General features: G+C 41.7%; 1 long non-coding RNA gene across 1 annotated transcript; it reads left to right on the top strand.

Moving 5' to 3' along the window:
* Positions 1 to 963: 963 nt before the first annotated feature.
* On the top strand, positions 964 to 1,467 carry LOC117355129. The gene is made up of 3 exons (XR_004538297.1): positions 964 to 990; positions 1,132 to 1,275; positions 1,421 to 1,467. It is a non-coding gene; the product is annotated as an uncharacterized LOC117355129 (long non-coding RNA).
* The last annotated feature ends 12,600 nt before the right edge of the window (positions 1,468 to 14,067 follow it).

Genomic DNA, 14,067 nt, shown 5'->3' with positions numbered 1-14,067 from the left:
TGTGGTAAATGTAGTCACTTTTGTAGGCTATAAAATGAAAATATTGATGCTTTGTAATGAAAGCATTAATATAATCATTGATTTAATCAGAGATATTAAGACCTCTATAAACGGGCCACGACTACTCAATAGATTGGTCAATTTCATGAGAGATGGTGCATATGTAGAGATTGTAAATGATTTAATCCGTGACACCGATTATAAATCATTCTTCAAAAGAAATGCTTTTTAAAACATGTTTTATTTTTTTTTATTCTCGGGATTGTGGGAAATACAGTGTGTAACGGTATGTTTGTTTGTATAAAAGTTTAAACATTTTATTGTTGTAAAATAAAGATTTTCTTAAAAAATTATAAAATGTGTGGTGTGTTTTAGAAATGGCTAGCCACATATATTATCAGCCCAAACTAAAACAATAGAAGGTGTGACAGGTTATAAGGAACTAGGCTCTAGACACGTAGGGGTCATTTTGGTATCTAAAATGACTAACCAAGACAAACAAGCTCTAGCAGAGGCCTTAGACATACAATAAAGCCTTTGTGAATGGATAACCTCTATAGAGGGGGGGGGGGTGTAGGTGTATAAAATAAACTATGAGAAGACCAGCAAGCATTCTGGTTTTTGTGGGTGCTACACCGGACCCCGGATACATCAACTGCTAACATGGTGAGTAGAAAAGGGGCTTTTATTTTTGGTTTTAGGGACATCATTTTTTCTTTCTCTGAATCTATCATTGCATTTAAAAACAGGAACGGGGATCTGATGGTAGAAATAAACTATCTCTTACCAGAAAAAGACAACAGATATTAAACAGTAAGTGACAAATGTATTATCTGGCACATATGTTGGTTTTTAAAAACAGCATCTACAAAACATTCTTTTTTTCGTTATGATTAGACCAAGAAACGGCTGGAGAGCCGACACCTTCTACATCGACAAGTTCTAACCAACAACCGGCTCCTTACCGGAAGCCAAAAGATAAACGAAATAGTAGGTATCCTGGTTTTGTAAGGAGACTAGGGTTAAAAGAAAATGTCATTACTTTTATAATGGTTGATCAAGAAAATATTAGTCAGATCCTCAAGGGTGGGGAAAAAAGTATTAACGGTTATGCTATGTTATAAATTGTAGATCGGGAAAATGTTAGAAAGTCGCAAGCAGATACCATGAACCTGACGGAAAAGTATAACAGGAAAAGATCGCATAGTAAAAGCTTCTTACACGGGGAACCAGAGTCCAAAGCTGCTTACAGGAAACCAAAAGATAAACGAAATAGTAAGTATTCTGATTTTGTAAGGAGACTAGTGTAAAAGAAAATGTCATTACTTTTATAATGGTTGATGAAGAAAATGTTAAGCACAGACAGATCCTCAAGGATGGGGAAAAAGTATTAACGGTTATGCTATGTTATAAATTGTAGATCGGGAAAATGTTAGAAAGTCACAAGCAGATACCGTGAAGCCGACAGAAAAGTTTAACAGCACAGAAGCACAGCCGGACAGCACAGAAGGAGAATGTTATGAAGTTGATAATTATTCTGATAGCAGCAAAGTGTCATAGGATGGTTCAAATAAGGGTGCATTAGGTCCTTCTGAAGATTCAGAACCAATCAACTATGTCCAATTTGTGAAAAGATGGGATCGTAAACTGGACAAGTTTCATGGTGTGCTTTATTCAGAAGAATTTCGTTTCATTAATTTAGACAGGATAACATCATTAAGTGATGCTCAAAATGCTATACGCCAAGGCATTCAACATATCCTGGACGATGTTAGCAACAGAGTATCGCCCGGTGACTATGTACAAGTGCACCTACATTCGTCACTTTTTCACAACTCCTTGTTTTCTGGTAAATTAAATCCCGAATCGCTAGATGCTGATGATTTCTTAGACCAGGTTGCTAAACTCCTTCAAAGTCACAGAGAAATACAGGTTTGTGATTTATTCCGTGTTGTTGTACTTGTAATAAGAAACAAGGGTGGTGGGGGTCGTAGGGTGTTAAAATCTATACTGTTTAGCCAGATTTTGCAGAAAAAAAGGATGTATTTAATAGATTTGAATAACACAGGCAATAACCTGTGTTTTGCCGGTAGCCTTACAGCCCTTATGTCCTCCGTAAAACTCACAGATGCTGAACTGTTAATAGGTGCTGAAAAGCTACATAATGATTTGGGGTGGTCGGTACATAAAAAAGTCATGCTCGATGATGTAGCAACCATAGAACAACATTTAAAGATAAATATAAGAGTTGTGTTTTATACAAACTCGTGGTGTTGCTTTAAAACATCAGACCAGCCCATTTATCCAAAAACGGTTTTCTTATTGCTACATGACGATCATTTCTACGGCATAACCGATGTCAAAAAATTCTATGGGGAGCGTAATTTCTGTACTTTTTGCCAGAAGCCCTATAGTCACGACCACTCCTGTACATTATGGTGCCGTCTTTGTTCGACACAGACATGTTTGAACAATGACGGTATACAGCAGAGGTGTCCTAATTGCAAGATGTGTTGTCGCTCTAAAGACTGTTTAGATAGACATATACAGCTGGCGCAGAAAAAAGAAGTGGAGTGTTTATCTAAAACACTGTGTCTGAAATGTGAGTCCTATGTGAACGAAAAACATAAATGTAAGGGTAGGATGTGTAAGCTATGCCGTGAACCCTTAAGCGGTGATGACATACACTTATGTTTTATGACACCCATCGATAAACTCAAAACATCTGAAAAGTATATTATTTACGATTGCGAATGTATGCAGGAAACGGGCTGGCACATTCCTAATTACATATATGCCGAGGACTTGTACGAAACAAGAAAATGGGAATTCAAGGGTCTTGAGTGTATTTTTGCTTTTATACAGGTTTTTTGTGATAAAAAATTTAAAGACTATACCTTCATAGCCCATAATGCCAAAGGCTATGACGGGTATTTTGTTCTTAGCCAACTGTTAAAGGAAAAGATGGACACAGATCTGTTGATTCAAGGTGGTAAACTTTTACAAATCACAGTAGAACCTTTAGCTATTCGTTTCATAGACTCTCTAAATTTCCTACCTATGAAACTTAGCAAACTTCCAAAGGCCTTAGGTTTTCCAGGCAGTGTAAGGGTTATTTCCCGCATTTTTTTAATACTCAGGAAAATCAAAACTATGTGGGGTGTATGCCGGATAAGGAGCATTATGGTGTGAGAAACATGATGCCTGAAGAAAAAGAGGAATTTTTAAAATGGTACAAGGACAACCAGCACAAGACGTTTGATTTGCAAAAAGAGTTGGCTTATTACTGTCAACAGGATGTGGCTATTTTGCGACAGGCATGTGTTCTCTACAGAGCAGAAATCATGAAAATGACACAGAAAGATGTGGTTGTAGAACGTGAGGGTACTTCAGAAATTCTAATGAATTGTTTATACCCTTTCCAATATATAACCTTAGCCTCTGTATGTATGGCCATGTTCAGATTTATGTTTTTAGAATCCAAGACCGTGGCGCTCATCCCCCCCGGATAACTATCACAGACACAAAAAGAGATATTCATCCCCCTCTATTCAATGGTTGCTGTATCAAGAGGCTGCACAAAATATACAGATCATGCATGTTCTAAACGGGGGTGAAAGAAAGGTGGGGTCTTATTTTCTTGACGGTTACGCTGTCATTGATGGGGTAGAAACAGCTTTTGAATTTAATAGTTGCTTTTATCACGGCTGTCCGGTCTGTTATAATGATAAAGACCAGAATCCTGTAGCAGCCACGACCTATGGCTCTCTTTATTACAAAAAGCAGCTAAAGACAGCCTGCCTGGAAAGCCTGGGCTTCAAGGTCGTAAGTCTTTGGGAGCATGAGTGGAAGCGGATGGTCAAAGAAAATGATAGGGGCTGTGCAGACTTCCTGGCTAGCGCTGCATTACCGCAACCCTTGGCCCCACGAGATGCCCTTTTTGGGGGTAAAACAAATGCTGTTTCTCTATACTACAAAACAAAACCTGGGGAAAAAATTCATTATTACGATTTTACCAGCCTATACCCATTTGTCAATAAAACAAAGGAATATCCAACAGGCCATCCGCCAGGGCCGCCATCAGAAATTTCTGGGCCCCTTACTGAGCAATCCTATTGGGCCCCCCATGCACCCCTTCCCCCCCGACCTCCCCTTCTTCCATGGGCCGAATACACACATACTTTTCTCTGTCCCCGCACTCTTTGACCAAAAGATTTGTAAGCCTGCAACCACATCAAGGTAGACTCTTTCAGCAGGGCCCTAACCTAACCTAAACTAAACTAATCTATACCTATCTATTCTAAACTAACATATGTCTAATACTGAACTAATAACAAACATCTGCATAATAAATAACTAATAAATAATAGTGCTAGTAGCTATAATTCACTTTTGAATGTAAAATCTCAGTTAAGGATTTCTTTTGACCTTTGTAGGCCAGAAGTAGATTGCAATCGCACAATATTTTTTGTAACAAGTATTAAATGTGTTTTTATAAATACTGTAAGCTTAATAAATATATCAGAAAAAACGCATATGAGCGCATATCTGAACATACACATCTGTATGATCCCATCCTCCTCTGCTTGCCTATAGCTGCATCATGCATGTTAAAAATGTACGATATGTTGATATGTGCACCTTCCTTCCTTCCCATCCATCCTCCTCAGCCTGTCCTTACTCATCCACAGCTGCATGTTAATGATGATGTATATGTTATGATGATAAATAAGTGCATATGAGCACATCATTAACATGCAGCTATGGATGAATATAAAAAAGAAACAATATTCTGTACAATTGTCAATTTATAAATCAGCGTCTTCTCCCCATTCTCTCTTCCCCATTTCCCTTCAGCGTCCTCAGCCTACTCTCTCTCCACTTTCCTTCAGCACACGCACATAAAAACAAGCAAGTAATTTATATCATTTTCATTCTATTCATTCATAGAAATTAAAGTCTAAATAATGCAAGTCACATAACAAATCATGATTTTACAAAAATAATTCCCTGCACAGTCAAGCCTTCAAGGATTACTAGATGTCTTTCAGCAGTTCCCCTCCCTCCCTCCCCCTTACCTTTGTGGCCAAGTCAAAATGATCTATCAACAATAAAATTTTAAAAACACAAAGCACGCTGTACGCAGAGAAAATGTTAATTATCATTTATATTCCGCGGGTTTTCAAAGAGGTCAAGGCAGATGACTTTATGCAATGTCACCTCAGTAACAACTATACAAAAATAGACAAATATTCCCCCTCCCTTTTTACTAAAACGCGATAGCGGTTTTTAGTGCAGGGAGCTGCGCTGAATGCCCCACGCTGCTCTCAACGCTCATAGGCTCCCTGCGCTAAAAAACGCTATTGCGGTTTAGTAAAAGGGGGCCATAGTGCAAAATATAGACAGCATGTATAAATTCTCAAAGCAGACACATTTTGATCACTAAAATGAAAATAAAACCATTTTTCCTACCTTTGGTAATTTCATCAGTCTCTGGTTGCACTTTATTCTTCTGACTGTGCATCCAATATTTCTTATATTTCTTCCCTTCTTTCAGCCTCCTGTATGCTTCCTCTTCTTCAGACCTCATTCCCTCCCCAAACTTTTTCTTTGTTTCACCCTGCCCTTCTTTCTTTTTCTCTCTCTCCATACCCCCTTTCTTTCTGTATGTCTGTTTTGCTCTCTCTCACCCTGCCCCCTTCTTTCTCTCTCCACACCCTCTTTCGTTCTGTATGTCTGTCTTTCTCTCTCTCTCTTTCCGTGCCCCATTTTTCTTTGTTTTACCCTGCTCCCTTTCTTTCTTTCTGGCTTCCTGTCCCCCCTTTCTTTCTTTCTTTCTCCCTGCCCTCCCCTATGCCACCACCATTGGGAAAATGCTGCCACCACCACTGGGGAATAGACTGCCACTGCCGCCATCGGGAACAGGCTGGCGCCGAGTTCGCCCTGCTTCTCTTCCCCGCGGGGCCGACCAACTCTCACCACCCGACGTCAATTCTAACGTCGGAGAGGACGTTCTAGGCCAGCCAGGCAGCGATTGGCTGGCCCAAAACGTCCTCTCTGATGTGAGAATTGACGCGAGTGGCGAGAGTTGGCCGGCCCCACAGGGAAAAGCAGGGAGAACTTGGCGCCGGCCTGTTCCCGATGGCGGTGGTGGCACTCAAGTGGCTAAAGAACCGCAGTTTGCCGGCCTAGGGAGAACACTGGAGGGTGGCCAGCTGTGCACCCCCTTGGGACGTAAACCCGGGCCGGGGCGGGGCAGACCGCCCCCCCCACCCTGGTATGCCACTATCTGTACCTCACTCCCTCCCTATGACCAAAAATTCTCCTTTCTTCTATTCCCCGTGTACACAACCATCTCTTTCCCTCCCTTCCTCTCTCCCGTCCATGCCTTCTGTGTCCAAAAACCCATTCCCTCCCCCACCTCAGCATCTCTTTCCCTCCCTTCATCTCTCCCAAGTCCATGCCTTCTGTGTCCATAAATCAATTCTCTCCCCACCTCAGCATCTCTTTTCCTCCCTTCCTCTCTCCCAAGTTCATGCCTTGTGTCCAAAACGCACTCCCTCCCCCCTTTTGTGTTCCGCGTTTGCCTCCCAGCCCATCTTTGCAACTTTCTCAGCAAAACGAAGCTCAAGCCGCGAGGCTTGTCTTCTGCTTCCTGCCTGCCCTGTCGCGCACAAATAGCCGACCGGAAGTATTCTCCGACGTCAGCGCTGACGTCGGAGGACAGGCTTTGCTTAAGCCCTACCTCCGACATCAGCGCTGACATCGGGGAACACTTGCGATCGGTTATATGTGAGCGGCAGGGCAGACAGGAACAGAAGACGAGCCTCGCGGCTCGAGAAGTATTGAACTCCGCGGGTCCCCCATCCAGCTCTGTCCTGTCCACGTGGGGCGGACCGCCCCTGCCCCTAGACTGTGGCCTAGGACCCTGGGGGAGCCCGGACCCCCTGTCAGCTCCGGGCCCCTGAATGCAGGACTGGTGGTACTGCCCTGATGGCGGCCCTGCCATCCGCAAATCATTTATGACAACTTTGGTCCACCCACAAATTACTTTGGTTTTATAAAAGCAAAAGTATATCTTCCAAGAAAGCTCTTTTTCCCGGTGTTACCCGTCAGGGTGGGGGGTAAACTTATGTTTCCTTTGTGCCGTACGTGTGCCGACGCACGGCAACAGGAAACGTGTGCCCATACGGATGAGGAGAGAGCTTTCGTGGGGACTTGGTGCACGGTGGAGATGGATGTTGCCATTGCAAAAGGTTATGTGGTTGTTGAAATCTATGAAATCTGGCATTTCGAGCAAAAATCTGACAGTCTCTTTTCTGAATACATCAAAATACACCTCCGTCAAAAACAAGAGGCTTCTGACTACTCCCGGTGGTGCAATGATACAGAAAAACAAAACATGTACATCTCTGATTTCTATAGAAAAGAAGGTGTACTTTTGCGGGCAGACCATATTCAGTTAAACCCTGCTAAACGTCAAATAGCAAAACTTTTCTTAAATTCTCTGTGGGGGAAATTTGGTCAAAGGACAAACCTGCCTACCGTTAGCATTGTCAGAGAGCCTGATGATCTCTTTAAATATCTGTTTTCCCTTGAATTTGAGGTTTCATCGTGTGACTTTATCGATGATGAAACAGCCTGCGTTTCTTGGAAGCACTCAAAAGACCGCACTACTTTGCCCGGTAACACTAATGTTTTCATAGCCTGTTTTACAACAGCCTATGCGCGTTTAGAGTTGTACAAACTTCTAGACAATCTACAAGAACGTTGTCTGTACCACGATACAGATTCTGTGATATTTGTGAGCTGCAAAGGTGACTGGAACCCCCCTCTGGGCGATTATTTAGGGGAGCTCACCAGTGAGATACCTGCCGATGAACATATAACTGAGTATGTATCAGCGGGTCCTAAAACATACGATTACAAACTGACAAGTGGAAAGACCTGTATGAAAGTGAAAGGGATAACGTTAAATGTAGAAAACAGCCAGAAAATCAATTTTACTAGTTTAAAAGATCTAGTTTTTGACTATAAACCGGGTGCAGAGGGTTTACCCCAGAAAAAGATAGGGGTACAACAAACCGGTATTATAAGAAACAAAAAGAGGTGGGCTATAGAGACTGGTGTGATTAAAAAAACACAACAAGTTGTGTATGATAAAAGAGTGAAGGAGGAGGATGGGTTCAGCACACTACCCTACGGATACTAGAATGGTGGATGCCCGCTGGTCGCACCCTTTCTCTTGTATATTAGCAGGACCATCCAATTCAGGCAAGAGCTTCTTTGTTAAAAAACTGTTAGAACACGCTGGCCGTGTATTGTCTGTCATGCCTGACAATATTGTTTGGTGTTATAGTTGTTGGCAACCTTTGTATAAAGAAATGTTAAATAAATATCCTTTTATTACTTTTACGGACATTTTGCCTGATACTTTTAACGATGACCGAATGTTTCCAACCCATAAAGTAAACTTGGTTATTATAGATGATCTAATGGATTCTGCCTGTAAAAGCGGCGAAATAGAGAATGCTTTTACTAAGTAAGTACATCACAGAAACCTGAGCATCATATATATAGTTCAGAATGTTTTCTGCCAGGGTAAAACAAGCCGGACTATAACTTTAAACACCAAATACATGGTTCTCTTTAAGAATCCTAGAGATAAGTTACAGGTAGCCATTCTAGCTAGGCAGATGTACCCTGGAAAATCACAATTCTTTTTAGAAGCCTTCGAGGATGCCACCAGAAAGCCGTACGGCTATCTCTGTGTGGACTTAAATACCACAACGCCTGAGGCTTACAGATTGAGAACGGATATTTTCCCGCCAGACTGGACAACGGTATATTGTGTAAAACCACAATCAACCCGTAAAAGGCTGTGAAAACATAACCAGATCCCTTCATATACGCTGGGGCGTGTCTCAGGTAACATGTCTAGCCGTGTAAAGAGAAACCTGCCCCTTTTAAAACTTTTAGTCCAAGCCTCGCCGCAGCACAGAAAAGCCATCCTGAATACAGCCTCTGATGATTTGGTGGCTGCTATAGCTGAAATCGCTCTCAACACCCTAAAAGGTAACATCCCGCTTTCACAAAACCAGATAAAGGTTTTAAAAGGGAAGCATCACGCCATAAAAAGACTGTGTGATAAAAGATTAACCCTTAAGAAAAAAAAGAAGCAGTTGGTGAAACAATCGGGCGGATTTATAGGGCCTTTGTTAAGTTTTGCTATACCGTTGATAACGGGTCTTCTGACAAACCGCTGATGCATCACGCTGAAAAAATGTACCTGGTCCCTAGTCAACAACTCGAGCGCTTGAGAAACCCCATAGACCGGGAAGAAAATATTAGAACCTCAACCATACTTAGGTTAGACGAGAAAATGAAAAACATACTGCAGAGCCCTGGTATGTCCGACCATGAAAAAGTTAAACGTTATTCAGAAGTGTTACAACGTTATCTCGTGTTGAACAGACAAAGGGATATGGAAAAAGAAAAGCTAAATGTGTATCTACAGGGACCGGTTGATGCTTCAACAACCCCCGCTCCAGAAAATAGTATACCACCCGACTCTGTGGTTCAAGAAGTGTTAAACAGCATCAATACGCGCTATAGGAAAAATGCCGAAGTCCTGCTTAACAAACTGTCAAAAAACAAAAGTGTTGCATCTGGGTGGGAGATGGTACATTTGTATACCAAGGAACACCTATCGGTGGTTCTAACCTGCTCGACCTCGTTCGCAGTGTTACGCAGACCCATGCTCTTTCAGAGCAAAGAAGGCCCCTAGGCTGGGGGGAGTTCATGCAAACCTTAGCTCAATTAAATATGCCTTCCTCGGTTGTGGGTAACGCAGCCAACAGAGAGGTACTGTTACGCCTCAAGGAGAGCCCAGCTATGAAGGTTCCTGAACTATATACAAAACCTGCCAAGACCAAAGAACTCCTTCCTCATAAAAGACATAAATTATTACCCAGTTACCGGTGGCTGAGTGTATAAAAACATATCTTCAATAAAATAATGTTTTTTAAAAATGAAAATAAAAGACTGCAGACATTTTGATTTTAAGGTTTACTTTTTTTATTTAGAAACAGCATGACATTCATGGTAGGAAACACAGCCCTGGGGTGTATGAAACGGGTTTTGAAAAGGTCTACACAAGACTTGTTTTTTATTTTTTACAAATTTCAGTACCATTTCATCATTTTGCATTAAATCTTCAGAATACATTTCTAAAATATTTTCAAAAGGTTGCCCTTTACAGCGATGATGTAAAAAAAAACACACAGTGATAGCCACAGGCCTCAGACAGCGGGTGCTGTAACTGTCTATTATGATATAATACAGCGTTACAGTGTTTATTGAAAAAGTTCATAATGCTGTTAGGAAATAATAAACTATCCGGTGGTTGTCCGTAAGAATCAAAAAATTCTCCTGTCCCGTCCCCGGTCACATAGAGGGCCAACCAGTGTTCACCTGGTAGGTTGTGTGGGTGTGTGTTCACGACAATTCCCACAGGTTTCCTTGGTATTTCTAATCCTGTTAACCAGTCACTGGGCAGTACATCTAAAAAAGATTCTGCAACACAGGAGTCCTTCTTTAAAACACGGAAGATCTGTACGGTGTTCATGTTCAAGAATGGTCAAAAAGAACATTCCTTCTATGATTAACCTCTATCACATTGTCGAAAACCCCATACACAATCATGTTCACAGTGTGAGGTAAAGCTCTGGCAAAACGTATTTCAGCCCGCAGGTTACCGGTTTTGATCAGCGAGTAGTGGTCAGCGCACTCCTGGTCCGGCGATAGGTCAAAGGCTAACAGCATATAACCTTTGTAAAACTCCTGACGATCAACCAGGAGGGCGTTGTCTTTCAGGTGTTTACCGGTCGCTTGAATAAGCTGCATATATTCTCTCACACAATTTCCATTTTCAAAGTCAGGTTGTAGAGGTTTTCCGGGTACTTGTTCACCATCTACATACAGAGCTGCAAAATTAATATCGTAATGTTTAAAATTGAAAGGGTTTTTAGCGTAATTACCACTGAAAGCGTCGTTATCCACAAAGCCCAACACAATGAGCTTTGGTAACTGCCCCAAAAAGAGATTTTCCTGATTAGTTACACGGGCGCCGGCTGGTATGCTAAACACCTTCAACCCCACACGGTCTATCGCATACTTGGCGTTAGCTTTCAGTAGAGCTTCAGCATGTCCCAAGCGCACTCCAGGGGCCACTTTAACTCTCTTTACAAAGAGGGCAGCGTTTAAGATAAGGAGTTTATAATTTTGGTCAGCATCACCGCTCATTAAACAGAAAGAGTTTTTGTTACGTGACAGTTTTATTTTAAGATCTACGCCATTGATGAGTAGCTTTTCTTGAAAAAATAGATCGCTATGTAAATGTCCCAACAGTTCCACCTTGTGGCTAGATGCTGTAAAGTGAGCCCTTTCGGTAAAACCCACTTACGTGCACCTATATCTCTAACGTCGTGATGTTCGGCTGTATCCTTATAAAACAGGCCGCTTGTGAACTGTGATTTGAGGGCTCCTTCACCATAATTGAGGATCAGCTCTATGAGGGCTCTGTAGGGGTAACAGTTATTACTCTGACTAATCAGCTGGTCTCCCAGGGTAACATCCAATTGGCTAAAAATAGATGCAATCGGGTAGTTTACCAGGGCTACTTTGGCGGCTGCGTCAATGTCTGAACCATCTTCTTTCACAATTTTACAGGTCAGATGCAGGAGAGTGTTTTTAAATCAATGTAGTCTTCACCGTGCCCCGCTATGTAGAAGTCCAAAGGTGCTGTTTCCGATAAAGCTGATAATGGTGGTATTTCCACATAGATGCTTTTTTCGATACTGGTTTGGGTTGGGGATAGCTCAAACAGATCTAGTTCTGATTTAACGCATTCTTCAGAGCCGTTGTGTACAAAAGCCATGGTTTTTTAGAATATATCACGTTTCGTAGAACGGGTCCTTCTCTTCTTGGATCCGCTGGATAGCTTCTGTGATTTGTTACCTTGAGGTTTCTTTCTTTTAAAAGGTTTTGGAGGTCCTTGCAAAATCTCTTGAGGGTGGGTCCTTTTTCTTTTAACAGCCCGTCTAACCACAGCCAGTCCCGACCCTGCCTGCTCTGCGGAATGGTTTATTTTATTTAGAACGGTTGTTGCGACATGGCCCATGACATCTTTAGCTATGTTTTTTGCGGCTCCTTTCACATGTGGTTTAATAATTTCAAAACCCCTTCTCAAAAGCGGTATTGCTTTTCTAAAGAGACTACGAAATACGCCACCTACACTGGCACCGTACATGACAGGGGCTCCGTGATATCCTGAAAGTCCATAACCGGCTTGTGCTGTGTAATAATTTTTGTATGCTTTGGGGTCTCCGTAATCTTTAGACACCAACATTTTAAAACACAACAGTCTTCCTGGGCCGCAGGTGAAGCTTAAGGATCACCTTCCCGTAACGAAATGAGACGTTCCTGTTCTGATCCGTCTTTATTTCAAATGTGATGGTATCGATGTGCTGCTTGTTCACAGGTACATAGTGCGGTTTATCGTACGTGAGGGTGATAAACTTATCCGCTGACCCCAGAGCTGGAACACAGCGCAACAGTTGTACAAAATGGTCACCTACTAACTGGTGCTCTACAATATCGGTGTAGACGTAGAGGGTATTAAAGCCGGCTTCGATATTTGCTGGGAAATGAGAAAGCCTTGTATTAACGTTAGCCTTTACCCCCAAAATGGTTGCCAAATCACCCCTTGCAGAAATAACAGACTTATCCTCTGATTTTACATGAATTCTTCGCGTATTGGGGTCATATATGATTCTCGGTGGTCTCTCAGACTCATAGGCGCTTCTAATGTCATGATTCATGGTTTCCAATAACCTCCCCATGGTCGCATAATATCCTCTCTGGATTGTAAATTGGCGTACATTTCCTTCTGCAGAGGTGACAACGTACTTTATGTCTTCCTTAATATTTTCCCAAGTATGTGGGTATTGTATTTCCACCAGCCCCGCTTCCCACGGACCCTGTAAGTCCAAAGGCCTAGCTATTTGTATGGTGAAATTAGAGCTGGTATTATGGGGAAACATAGCTGTCGAGCATTGCTAGGCAATGTGATATAAAACCCACCGTCATTCATTTTGTTTTTTTTTCTCTCTGTGCTGCTTCAAAAGACAAAATCAGATGTCTTGAATCTCTGAGGCCTTCACCCAACTGTTAAATTTATCAGGCCACCCCTTCCATTTCATGAGACAAATTTTGTTCTTACCCCCTCCTTTTACCTTTAGAACCTTTTCAATATGGTATATTCTGTCCTCTAGAGGCTTGACTTTTAGTAATTCTTCAGGATAAAAAGAATCTTGTATAGCTTCGCTATCGTAATCCTGTATCTTGTATATTGTTCTCTGACCCCTGTTTAAAACATCTTTTATTATAAATATTTCATCCGTCCATGTTTGCTCGTAACCTTTCTGAAATTTTCCTTTAAGTTTTGATAGCCTTACATGGTCTCCTTTCATTAAGAGATCCTTGGTGGGATCGAGTTTGATGTTACTGCCGTAGACTGTTTTCCAAATCTGCAAAGAGTTTGAGGGTGTCACATCTACAGGCCTCGCCTGTATCGTTCTGTGAAAACTATAATTATAGCTGTGCACTATAGCCTGTAGGACGTCTTGATAAGTAAAGGTATTATGGGCTGTAAAATATCTCCACATTTTGGATTTTAAAGTCCTGTTAAATCTTTCCACTACAGCTGCTTTAACATCATTATGGGTCACAAAATGGCTAACACCTTTTTGTTTTAATAAATTCTTCAGAGACTTATTTAAAAATTCTTTACCCTTGTCTGTTTGAAGTTTTTCAGGTGTACGCCCTAAATTAAATATTGTTTCAAAGGCTTCGGTAACTTCATGACCGGTTTTTGTTTTTAAAGAAACGACCCATGCATATTTTGACAGGATATCTATTACCGTTAAGATGTATTTGTAACCATTGTTATAACGGCAAAGGCTGACATATCGACTAAGTCACTTTGCCACTGTCTGTCAACTTCCG

This window comes from Geotrypetes seraphini, chromosome 2, assembly GCF_902459505.1.
Source record: "Geotrypetes seraphini chromosome 2, aGeoSer1.1, whole genome shotgun sequence".
NCBI lineage: Eukaryota > Metazoa > Chordata > Amphibia > Gymnophiona > Dermophiidae > Geotrypetes > Geotrypetes seraphini.
The sequence above is the reverse complement of the archived record's forward strand: the minus strand, read 5'-3'. Positions and strand labels throughout refer to the sequence as shown.